This window comes from Gorilla gorilla, chromosome 11 (genome assembly GCF_029281585.2).
Source record: "Gorilla gorilla gorilla isolate KB3781 chromosome 11, NHGRI_mGorGor1-v2.1_pri, whole genome shotgun sequence".
Lineage (NCBI taxonomy): Eukaryota > Metazoa > Chordata > Mammalia > Primates > Hominidae > Gorilla > Gorilla gorilla.
The window spans coordinates 112,213,740-112,226,717 of record NC_073235.2 but is presented as its reverse complement, the minus strand read 5'-3'; the positions used below and the strand labels follow the sequence as shown (position 1 = coordinate 112,226,717).

At 35.4% G+C, this 12,978-nt stretch overlaps 1 protein-coding gene across 50 annotated transcripts in view; it reads right to left on the bottom strand.

Moving 5' to 3' along the window:
* MAP2 (microtubule associated protein 2) overlaps positions 1 to 12,978 on the bottom strand; it is a 309,881-nt gene that overhangs the window by 120,837 nt on the left and 176,066 nt on the right. Inside the window, exon 1 of one of the 50 annotated variants that reach the window (XM_063695173.1) lies at positions 1,857 to 1,891. The exons of the other annotated variants lie outside the window; for them this stretch is intronic. The gene's annotated coding sequence lies outside the window, so the exon portion shown is untranslated. Of the gene's footprint in view, positions 1 to 1,856; positions 1,892 to 12,978 lie in introns of those variants that run through there. 50 annotated transcript variants of the gene reach the window in all.

Genomic DNA, 12,978 nt, shown 5'->3' with positions numbered 1-12,978 from the left:
CCTCATGTTTTGGGTGGTTCTACCTAGTTAGCATAAACAGAATATGCTTTCCCTATGCACAGCAAGTCTACTTCAAGCTCTGAAAATACTCTCACTGATTGTCTGGAGATCAACTGATGCACACGGCGGGGGTAAGAGAACCTGATCTAATAGAAGGTAATTTTAGCAATAGTCTCCAAGAATTTATTACAGTAGCAAGCAGCCATGAATGGGCCATGTTTCATTAGATCCTCATATAACTTTGAAATAACACTAAAACCAGGAATACAGATTTCTATTGTGTTAATAAGAAAACATAACGCCACTGATAAACCAAAAGATCCTTATCTTTTAAGGATCCTTATCTTGGATCCTTAACTATCCAAACGAAGTTATAGCATTTTCTGCTCTTAAATAAGATTTCCTGTAAAACTTGTTCTAATACTATGTTTCCATGTCATAGAGAAGTTGACTCATGACCAAAAAAGACATTTGCCATTCATTTCCCAAAATATTCTCAAATATTGATCAGCTATAGCATCACCTAAAAGTCTTGAAATAATGTATTTAATAGTTCTCTCATTCATTTAATACATTACTTGCTATAGCTGCTGGCTGAATAGCACTTTTCAACAGCATCATAAGAAATATTATTTCTGCTGTTATATGGCAGCTGACAAACTCAGCTACAACAGGCCCAGAAAAAAATTCTGGCTCCCAATTTCCTGAAGAGTTGGTTTTTAGCATTACATAAAGGAACGATCTTTTCTCTTAAATAATTTGAATTAAAATCATTTTTTCATAAAGAAATAAACTGTGAAGATATTTTAGAAGAAATCAGTGTTATTGTGATAAAGCCGCCTTAAAGTCAAATTGAATTTTCTTAACCCCTGACTTCATTACTGAAATGCAAACATTTCAAAATTATAACTAGAAACTAGAAATAAACAAATAACTAGAAAACTATCTTTTCACTCTCAAAATATTTTATGAATAGACCACATTATATTGGCAAAGAGCTCTTTTCTAGTAAAGGCCTATAAAATAGAGTTGATTTCAGAATTTGTTTTTAAGTTCAGCAGTTTTATTATTAATGCCCAATAAAGGTGCTGCATGAAATGAAATGCAATTCATGTGATACAGCACACACATATCACAGAGCCATCTCTCTTGGGTAAAATGCTTATTAAAGCTCATGTCTTAAAGCAACCTAACAGACCTGTCTTTTTCCAGCTGCTTTAAGGAGTTACATGGAGTTTTATTTATTCACTTATTTATTTTTGGTAGTGATACATGCTAATAGGTTTTAGGGTTACTTTACTGTAATATTTTGTTTTTTCTTTATACTCCCTGCTTGTTAAATTGTAACAACTTGGAGCAAATTTTTCTCATTTTCACACTTTTTCTGCCTGTAAAGTGTTACCTCTGAGAGCTTCTTTTAGAAAGTGTCAGACAGTTGTGCTTGGTGAGAGAGGCTCATGTGTTATACTTTGTTCTTTATAAATCTTTAACTTTGTTGATGATCATGGGTTTCAGTGGATGTTGACTGACACTGTTATGGACTCATATAACTCCACTCTCTAAAAGAAGCTTTCTTTTCGTGGGTACTTCTTATAGTAGGGAACTAGCAGTAGGTAACTTATAGCAGTTACAGCAAGAGGCTTTATGACAGAGTATTAACAAAGCCAGATCTCTATGTGGCCAGTTATTTAATTTCATTGGTCCATAATTTCTTCATCTTTAAATTGTAAATTATATTATATATATTTTTTTCAGCGTGCATTACATGGTACTATTATGATATAACTAATGAATTGTATAAATCTGTTTTTTCAAAACACTAAACACAGAAAGAATGTTGTTATTTACTATGTTACCTTTCCAAACATGTGTTGACACCAAAATCACCTGGGATCCTGGTTAAAAATCCAGAGTTCTGAGTTCCATTCCAGGGATTCTGATTCCAAATGTCTGTAGTGGGTCCAGGAATCTACATTCCTCACAAGTGCTCAATATAATCCCTGAGTATGATCTAAGGTCTATAATTTTTAAAAAAGAGAATACTGCTTTCAAGATATTAGCTTATATAATAGCTGTTAGTTTAAATATTTGGCATCATTTGTAACTGCATAGGTTTAAACTTCTCTAAGTAGTATAAAAAGTGACCAAATATTTTTTCCCAGTAACTTATAGATTATTTTCCACTCTCAAAAACCCTAGTTTTTAACTTTTTTTGTGTATAATAGACTCTTTGTAGAATTTAATGAAAGCTTTGGATTCATGCCCATGCAGGCATGACCTTTATTTTTTACAAAAGCTTTATATTATTTCTACAAAAGCTTCCTGGGTCCCATTCATATAGTGCCTGAGAGGAATGGCTCTCAAGTCAAAAGCACTTAGGCTAAAGAACTAGGCATTAACTAATTGGAATTTAGAGAATGGTTTCGGTACCTTTAGAATTTATAGGTCTAAAACATGTTTATTGTATAATGGAAACATATGGCCTTTATATATTTATTATAATACTTCTTAAGTAGCCATGATTGCTTATTCTGTAGGAGAACTGGAAAGAATAGTTCTTCACAAAATTGAATTGGAGAATTCTAATAAGGAGGCTGTTTATCCTGTGAAAATAATACAAGTTTTTACTTTTGATAACAAGTTATTTGGTAAACACATAAAAGAAAACTTGAAATGCCACAATTCTACCACAAGTTTTGGCAGAAAAGATACGTATCATCCAGCAAATTTCACCTTTCTTAACACAGCTAAGCCCTGGGAGGGAAAAAAAAAAAGTAAAAAGAATACACATTTTCTTTTTGCTTGCATTATCTCTAGGATTAAAATACTTCAGTGGTCCAATACTCCTCAGAAAATGAGTAAAACCCTTCCCTTGTCCTGGAAGATTTGGCATCATTTAACCTTACTTTCCAGCCTCATTCCACACATGCTTCCCCTACCCTCTCCTCTCCTGTTACCTTGCCTCTGTCATTTCCCCTATAAGCCATGCTCCTATAGCCAGGGCCTTTGCATGTGCTCTTGCTCTGCTTGGAATGCTCTTCTCTACCCTTTTTACTTAGGTAATTATTGCTTATCCATAGATCACAGCTAAAATATCCTCCTTGACAAAGTCAGTTTCCCAATGTCTTCTTTATAGCTCTTGCCATGGTTCTAATTTTGTGTTTATTTATATGATTATTTAATAAAAGCTTATTCCCAATTAAACTGTGAACCTCACGAGGACATGAACCATAATTATTTTTGTTTATTCAGATCATAAACACTTAGTGCTCCATAAGTATGTATTACGCATATGAAAGAATGAGTAGAAAAGTACATGAATGTATGTGTTGTACCAACCCAGCATCTAAAATAATAATACAATAACTATGTAAGTCTAGGAATACCACTTTGGGACACAATCTCACATGTATTAAAGGAGGATACTGGACTAAATAACCACTGGGTTTCCTTTCAGTTTAAAAAAGAATCAATGACTCAGCAACTTAAATGTCCGTCAACTGATTAATGAACTAATAAAATCTGGCATATCCATTCAATGGAATATTATTCTTCCATAAAAAGCAGTGAATGATGCATGAACACTGAAAATACGATGCTAAGTGAAAGAAGCCTTCTACAAAAGACCACCTATTGTATTACTTACATGAAATGTCCAGGAAAAGGGACAAATCCATAGAGAGTAGATTAGAGGTTGTCTAGGATAGAGGTGAGGCAGAAATTGAGTGACTGCTGATGGGTTTCCATTGGGGGTGATAAAAACCTTCTAAAATTAGATAATGGATATGCTTGCATAACTCTGTTAACACACTAAAAATCACTGAACTATTTAATTTAAAGGGGTGAATTTTTATATGTGAATTATATCTCACTCAATATAGCTATTATTTTCAAACAAAATTAATGACCCAATGACGTATGTTAATTCATGATTTTGATAGAAAAATCAAAAATTAATTTAGTAAATATTAATTTTTTGAAATTTAAGATTTTTTTCAGAGTTTTAAGCCTGAGCAATGGGAAAAATGTTCCTTTATATAACAAAATATTCAGTGAATATACATTTGTTACTATATATTAGGCATTAAATTATACCTCATCTACTTAGATCTTATTTAAAAATGCATGAAACACCCTTCCTGATTTCAAGAAGCTTATATATAATCAAATCTGGGATGGTAATTAACACAAAGTATAGGGTGAGAGCACAGAAGAAAAAGTATGTGTCAGGGACTATGTGAATCAGAAAATATATTACATTCAATTTTAATTATTCTGGAGAGCATGGTATTTAAGATGAGCTTTGTAAAGTTACACATAATTTGGGCAAGCAGGGGATGAGGGGCAAAGATGAAACTGAAGAAAGAGCAGAAGCAAAGGGGCAATGAGAACTACAGGTTGTTGGCACACAACAGAGAACAGTGGGAGATAGAAATGGAAATGTAGGTAGGGGTCATATAACAGAGGGGATGGAATCCTAATTGGAGGAATGCATATTTATTTCGGCATACAGAAGAATTTCTTGGAGGTTTTAGGCTAAGATATAATTAGTTGTGTTTCACAAAGATTAATCTAGAATTGAAATGGATGGCCTCGTCAAATATATGGAACAAGAATCTTGGGATAGGCCAATAGTTTTGGGATGGACCAATGATAGAGTGGCAGGATGAAGAAAAGCCAGTAAAAACAATAAAATTCAATATTGCAGAATCAAATAAAAATAGATTTCCCAGCCTGGACAACATAGCGAGATCCCATCTCTACAAAAAAATTATAAATTAGCCAGGTGTGGTGGCACACCCCAGCAGCCCAGCTACTCAGGAGGCTGAGGTGGGAGGATACTTGAGCTTAGGAATTCAAGGTTGCAGTGAGCTATGATTGTGTCACTGCACACTAGCCTGGGTGACAGAGCAAGATACTGTCTCCATTAAAAAAAAGAGATTCCAGGGAGAAATGGGTAGCCACTAATAATATCCTCTTATATATGTGTACAGTATTTAATCTTTGTATCAGGTTTTGGACAGTATTTAATCTTTGTATGATGTTTCATAACTTGCCTAAGGTCTCACAGTCAGTGGTGCACAGTAGAGTCAAGAGTGAAATCAAGTTTTCACATTCTTTCTACTGCATCATTACTGTGGCAAAGAGAGGTCATTCAACATAAAAAGTAAAAGGCAACTGTTCCATTTTAAAATAAGATGATCACAGGAGATCTCTCAGAAAACATTTCCAGCATATAATAGGGTGAAAAAGAAATCTAGCAAAATGCTAAGAAAAGAGTGTGACAGAAAGATATAAGACAATAATTGAATGGACATGTTAGAGGAGTTTGACTAGCAAAAGGAATAAGAAAGTGGTAGTTAGAAATATTAGCAGAATTAAGACTGGGGCTTTCAGAATTAGGACTCTGGAGTAAAAGGGGTACCCCTCACTGGCGAGGATCCAGCAATAGTGCACACCAGTGGGGTAGGCAGCCACATGGTATTAATATTCAGGCCGAGCACAGTGGCTCATGCCTGTAATCCCAGCACTTTGGGAGGCCAAGGTGGGTGGATCACCTGAGGTCAGGAGTTCGAGATCAGCCTGGCCAACATGGTAAAACCTCATCCTTACTAAAAACACAAAAATTAGCCAGGTGTGTTGGCAGGTGCCTGTAATCCCAGCTACCTGGGAGTCTAAGGCAGTAGGTTCACTTGAACCCAGGAGGCAGCGGTTGCAATGAGCTGAGATTGTGCCACTGCACTCCAGCCTGGGCAACAAAGTGAGCTTCTGTCTCAAACAAACAAATAAACAAACAAACAAACGAAACATTAATTTGAAGACATCTGAGAGGGAGGGAATAGTTTACCATCTTTCAAAATCTGTTTGGGATGAACTGACCCTTGGCTCAAGTTTTATATTATCTCTTGACTAATTCATCTTGGTCTGCAGTCAGTGAACCAGTTGTTTCTCCCAGTATTTCAGTCTATGTTTCTTTAAGTACTGAAATAAAGAAACTTTAAATATTCAAAACACCTTCAACTTTGGAAAATGTTTTAAATGTTAAATAGTATCCAATGGTTATATGGTTCCCAAGTGTATTTGAAAGTAGAATGCCATCTACTTGGAAATGTACCTGGGACATGTACATCATAACATAGAAACATGTTGGTGAGTAGATGAATTTTGTGGTTATTACCTTATTATACTAACTGGTAGATGCTATTAGTTTTTCTCATCATTAACAATAAAATACTTTCAAAATACATTTAAAGTTAATAAATATTTCTGCCAAAGATTAACAGGAACACAACAGAAAATGATATATTTAATATCATTAATGCTATTCATTTACTGTGAAGTCACCTAAAATACAGATATCAAACATTTACCACCTGTTACTTGAGTTAGCTTTTGACTTTCTGCTGTTATTGTTCCTTTAAATGAAAATTTAATTATGCAGTTACTTAACTCCAAGCAGGGCTCATATATGCAAAATCAAATGACTCATAAACATGATCTCAACTATCAAATGTGATAATTATTTATTACATTCAAAATAATGTCATCAATACAAAAGAATGGATTGGTACAGATTTTTCTAAAGCTCTTTCATATGTCCAATTTTAAGAGAGATGTTAATTACCTAGATTTTACTAGACTTTGCCCACAGAATGAATCTACTCTATTTTTTAACCCCAATTCCATGCCCCCTCCTTTTTTTGAGACAAGATTTACTCTATTGCCAAGGCTGGAGTACAGTGGTGTGATCACAGCTCACTGCAGCTTTTATCTCCAGGCTCAAGCTATCTTCCCACCTCAGCCACCCAAAGTGGTGGGATTACAGGTGCAAGCCACAAGACCTACTTTCTCTATTCTTTCTTCACATGTTAATACCAAGAGGAAAAATCTTCCCTTTATAGTGCCTAAAAATTAAATAGTCTCACCTGGAAGTTTTTCTTTTATATTTTTAACCATAGACACATATTTAGAAACAGTCTTCAAGTAACTTTATGAAAGAGCCAGAAATAAAAAAAGACCGAACAATTGATTAAAGTCTTCTCTGGTGGTATCAATCAAATGGATGTTCTCTTAAAGAAAAGGCTTGATATATGATTTTGAGTGAGGAAGATTATTTTACACATTGGAGAAATTTTTTTCTACACCCCCCCCCCCATCATAACGTGAACATAGTCACTAAAAAAACTGATCATTTATAAAATAAGTATTTACATGAACATGCATCTATCTATCCAGTGGTTAACACTAACTTTTATCCTTTCTCAAAAGGTCAAGGTCTTTCCTCTTGAGTTGATTTCCAGATACTTGTCTGAAGATGCTAATATCTGACAACACAACACAAATGGGATAGCACTCAACTGTTAATTTAAATTGCAAGTCTAAGGCAATGGAGGAGAGGTACTCAAGTAACAGGCAAATCATGAGAACATGAAGATCTGGCATGGTTAGGCCAGTTACCAGTGAAAAAGGGAAAACCACAAGGATAAGGGCACAATATTCACTTTAACAAATAATTATTTCTGTATCACAATAGTTTTTTAAAATCTAGGAAAAATTGAGTAAGTGCTTAAATATTTTTACCCAAACAGCCTTTTTAAGGAGCATGCTGAAAAAGCCAAAGGTGGCATAAAGGATGTTGAACTACCTTCTAATAACACTTGTGGGGAAGTTACTCTCAATAAAACCAAACAAACTCAATTCGTTCCTTTGTCTTAGAATGAGCATATAGTTGCAATTATAATACAAGCATTTCTATTCATAGTTATAATAACCTTATTTTTATAAGATCTAACTTTATTTTTTCAAACTAAACATTGCCTCAAACTTTCCTTCACTATGTTTTTAATAAAACTTGATCTGTGTTTGAGGAAGATTTACTTTAAATGTTTCCTTCTGTGACAACAATTATTAGTAGATAATGAGGTTCTCTTGTACATATTTTCTGCCAAAAATCTAATTTTGAATAAATCTATTTCCATAAGGGCTGTTTAAAAGTCACACAAAACTGTCTAAGATAGTGAAATGAGTCTCACTGAAATACGTTTGTTGAGAGGACTACTAATGAACAGTAGCTAGGAGAAACTGTATTTTTAAAATTGTATTCTAAAACAGCCTAGTTACCTTTATATAAATATTTTTTTCAGATCTGATGTATTCACATTTGCATACACACGCATATACTCTTTTAGTATATTTCTGCTGCACTAACTGAAACACAGTGAGAAATTACTGACTATGTTTAAAATCTTCATCTCTTTGGTTACATATAATATACCATAACCATCAGGCTTTGTTCAACAGCCTCTAAAGTTTTTAGCATTTTTATGGGGAGGCCATTAGAAGTGGGAGTTTATTTCGGTCTGCAGAAGTATTCTGTTTTGGGATTTGCCAACACTAACACTTTGTCTTTCCTGTCCGCTTATTCAACATGCTTGGCAAACTATAATTATCAGTATTTTCCTTTATGGCAGGATAATTATTTGTTATTCTTGCTTAAGCAATAAAAGAACTTAACAGCATTCTCTGCACAAACAAAAAGCATGTGCGCAGAGTTTGGGCCTGCCTATGTGTACAATTTGAAAAGACCTCCATAAAACAGACTGTTACTGTAGGGTTACTCCATTGAAATACCAAAAACTGTTTTACAGAAATCCTTTTTAAAGGCTTCGAAGAGAAAGCAAGGTGGTTACATTTAAGAGGATCTCCCTTTTCTTAGTTCTAATTACATTTGAACTGCTGATGGTCATACTAGAGAACAAATGTATCACCAAAATGAATATTGGTGAGTTTCTTTAGACCAGGAGCAAAAACCTTTTTGCTACAATTCATGATTATGCAGATAGGGCACTGTACACCCTGTGTTAAGGTCACTTTAGAGAACTAAAGAGCCAAACTACCAAATTAGCTCATCTGGATTAGTGCAGATTAAGACAAGGATTTATGTGGCATTCTTGTTTCAAGGGTACTGGGTACAGACTTAATGAACACCTCAGTAACTACTTGGAAAACTGAATTGAAGCTGTGATTAAATAAACACAAACATTCTAAAAATCTGTTCATCTTTCTTGGGCTCTACCCTAAGCTATAGCCTTTTTTTTTGGACTAATCTTTCTTACTGCTATAGAGATCCAGTGAATCTCATGGATAAATTAATGGAAACTGGTACAAACTAGTGAATACACACAGGATGCAAAACAAAATCCTCTGGGAGATGATGAAACCTGCTGCGGGTCAGCAAGGCAGAATCCTCAGCTAACTAGAATTTGCAATGTCCCTCCACACAATTGCACATTCCTCCGATCAGCAAAAGTAGGACACTGTGGCTTTACCTTGGCATTACACAAACTTTTCTCATTTTTTTCCCCTACCAGACCACATACAGCCCTTAGATAGTTAGATCAACTTTGAAACCACTAAGAGCAATTGTGGTTTCTTTCCTCTGATGAAAAGACTGAAACTGTTACTAAAAAAGATGTCTTTTATAGCATTGTATTCCAAAAATTGAGAGATATTCTGTCAAAAATGTGAAAAGTCATGGCTATTCTGTTATGTGGTCAAGAAAGGCGGATATAAAAAGATGAGAAATCTCACACCTCACAGGGATTAAAGATTGGGAGTAACCCCTTCTTAGCTATTAACATCTATTGAGTAAAAGGAGCTGCCCACCAGCATGCAGAAAGCTTTGAAAATGCTTGCTTAAATGGTTACTCCGTGCCTGCTTTCCTCTTCTACATATAAAAGGTAAATGGAACATCACTGGGGGCAGATTGTTCATGCACAATCTGTTAATCCTTTGTGATAACCACCCCCCACCCCACCGCCGAAGTTTCTACATCAAATGAAACAATGACTCTGAAGGCACACTGAAAACGGTAAAGCTTTATCTGTGATTATCAATGAGTGTCATGGTTTTCTAAGGTATCTTTCGTGGGAAACATGGTAGATAAAAAAAATAATAGCTGGGCCTACATATTTTTTTAGATTCCACAATGTAATTTAGTTCTAAATAAACCAAGGGGTTTCTTTTCCCCCTAAATTTGTTGGCGTCAGGTCGGTTTGGACAGGCTATCCTATTCACCCAACTATTCTTCTCTCCAAGCTTAAGGGCAGTTTGACTCTGGATTGCAGCTAAATGAAAACATGGCTGTGCACAGCCGGCAATCCTCTTTCTTATGAATGCTTTATCTCTTTTTGATATTTGTGGTTAATTGGTTTCTATTCTAAATGGCTTCACTTCAAGCCACTGATTTATGAGCTTGAGATGCCTGCCTGAGAGCCATTAGCCTTCCTCCTAGGACTACCGGAGACCTGCAGTCACCAAAGTATCTCTTTGAAGCCTAGCTCTTATTTCCAGATAACAGTACAAGCTCTGAAACCATTTTAAGATTTGGTAGAGAATTATAATGTGTAATATTGACTTAGAGAAGTGCCGCAAGGCCCACAGGCAGCTCTTCATATTTTGATAAACTCTGTTGGAGAGTTGGTCCAGTTTTGGCATGCTCAGAATCTGCTAGCGTTCTCAGAAGAACTTGAGTCTTCTTGGTCTCTTTCAGTTGTCAGGAGAGCTGGCTCCTCTTCTTCTGAGTTCATCAAAATAGATTCACAGTGTGAATGTGTACTTTTTATTGGTAGTGGATATTAATGATCAAGATCAGTAACAGAAACTTAGAATATATTTCTGTATTCGTGTTCCTATTTACACCAGCTGTTCAAAGTGCTGGGATTCTAATCTATTGAGTTTACGAAAGGCTCAATCCTTCTGACAGCTAAAAGAGGCCAAGGTGACTGCCAGCCTGCCTGAGGAGAAGCATGTGAAATCAAATGCAATTCATGATCAGCAGCACTTATTTTATGACTGGATGGGTAGCCAAGTATACCTTTGCATCCTTTGTTAATTCTATCCAAATATATTTGAAGAGAAAAATCCTAATAGTTTTTACATTTGTCTTTTAAGCCAATTATATTTTTAACCCAAACAGTAAATGAACTCCCTCAACTGTTTTCTTTTTGACTGAGAATTGATTTGTTCCATTTGAGAGGAATATAAAAAGAATATGCATAGTTGAGTCTTGTTCGAGCTAAAAAACTAAGGCATATTGGTCAATTTCCTTTCCAAACTAGATAAAATTCAAAAGGTGACAAGCAGTTTAGAAAAACAACAATAACAGTATTTGCTCGAGTCAGGTGTGCATAAATTAGTTTGGGAGACTTTTCACACATAATGTCTGTGCAAAGAGGGCTTTATTAAAACAGACCTTGAAGCTTGGAAGAGTTCATGCATATCACACAAGTAAACAGCCTCCTTTCTTAAATGTCATTAAGTGGAGTCTTTTTGGCAATTTAGTTTTATTTTGTAGATACAAAGGGTGAGACTTTAAAAATCAAGATTAATTAAAAAAAATAGAAGTAGTACTCCTTCAAGGGAGATTAGAATGCTGAATATCCTTTATCCTATCTGTATGTCGCATATCACAGAAAAATACACTGCCAACCCATGTGATTCAACCTCCTGAGAACTGATTTGTAGTAGACTCAAGAATCATTACTGATGAAACCCAGAATAAATTAGCATTTCTCTCATTTATGCATTTGGTAAGTTACTGGCAGCACAAGAGGAAAACACTAAAGAAATAAAAACACCCAGGACCACCCCTTTATAGCCTATTGACTTGCAAGCTCACTGCATTTCAGACATAATTTATAGAAGTTCTCTTTATAAACAATGAACCATTAAAGCTATGTTTTCCATGTCAAAGACTATTCAATATCTTTAAAATACAGTATTTTTCTCTCTAGTTAAAAAATTCACATGCCTAAAGTGTGAAATATGGTTGGAGTTAAGCCTAACAAGAGAATTTATTTTTATGTAAGATGTAGAAAGGAATGAGATACTTCTTCATGAAAATGTTCTAAAAATAAAATCCTACATTATTATAACTTGAAAAAAAGAAAAAAGAATAAAAACTGAAAGGACTGACTACCCATAACTATAATGTTTAAGTTACTAAATAAAAACAAAAATTTTAAATGTAAGTATAACCGTAAATAATTAGAATACCAGCCACCATTTATTGTCCATGTTGAAGTGCCTAGCACTTGACTAAGTATTTTACAGTCAATATGGCAACCATTCTTCACAAGTCTATGAGGTAAATATTATTGAAATTTACTGGTGAGAAACCTGTGCCTACAGAGTAACTTGACAAGAGCCATACAGCTGTCATTGTGAGAAGTCTAATCCTGAACTGACCCAAGCTATTAGCCTCTCAACAGTGTGTCTTGCTTAGCCATAAAAAACTGAGCAAGAATCTGTGCATGTAAAGAAAGTGTAAGCTTAACCTACAGGAAAGGCTACATAGTCACAATCCTAGCTCAAATGATGGAATAGACATTACTCCTATAGAGAAGGAGAAGGGAAGCATTTGAAATCAGGTAGCCTAGCAGCGCTAACACCTGGGGAAGCCTGCAAATTCAAGGCAGCTGCCTCCCAGCTCACTCACCGTGTCCTGGCTCTGTCAGCCCTACAAGGAGGTTTGCCCTTAATAGGGATTGACTGAGGACTCTTACAAAAGATAACATCTATGTATGTGGCTAGAGGCAGAAAGCACAAAAAATAATCCTTTCTTTGAGACAGGTGATAATGGATCTTTGCCATTTGGGGGATTGGTAGGGATTTTGACACTAGTTAGGGGGAAAAACTGTCTACCCGAATATGTGCTGATGGTAGACAGCCCCGGAAACAGGCTATAGAGAAGACAAATCCTATTAAGCCAGCTGGGGGTACTGACAGCAGCTGGTGGGTCTGGAGGCTGCAACAGCTAGGAAAGGCTTGGACAAATCTGCATTTCAGATAAACCTCAAGAGAAACAGCTGAACTCTTAACATTGCCCCTGCCAGCTTTTCTCCTGAGAGCAGAATGGCCTCAGGTGGTGTAATTTAGGTTGTATATAATTTCCAGGCCTTTCTGGTGACTTTGGA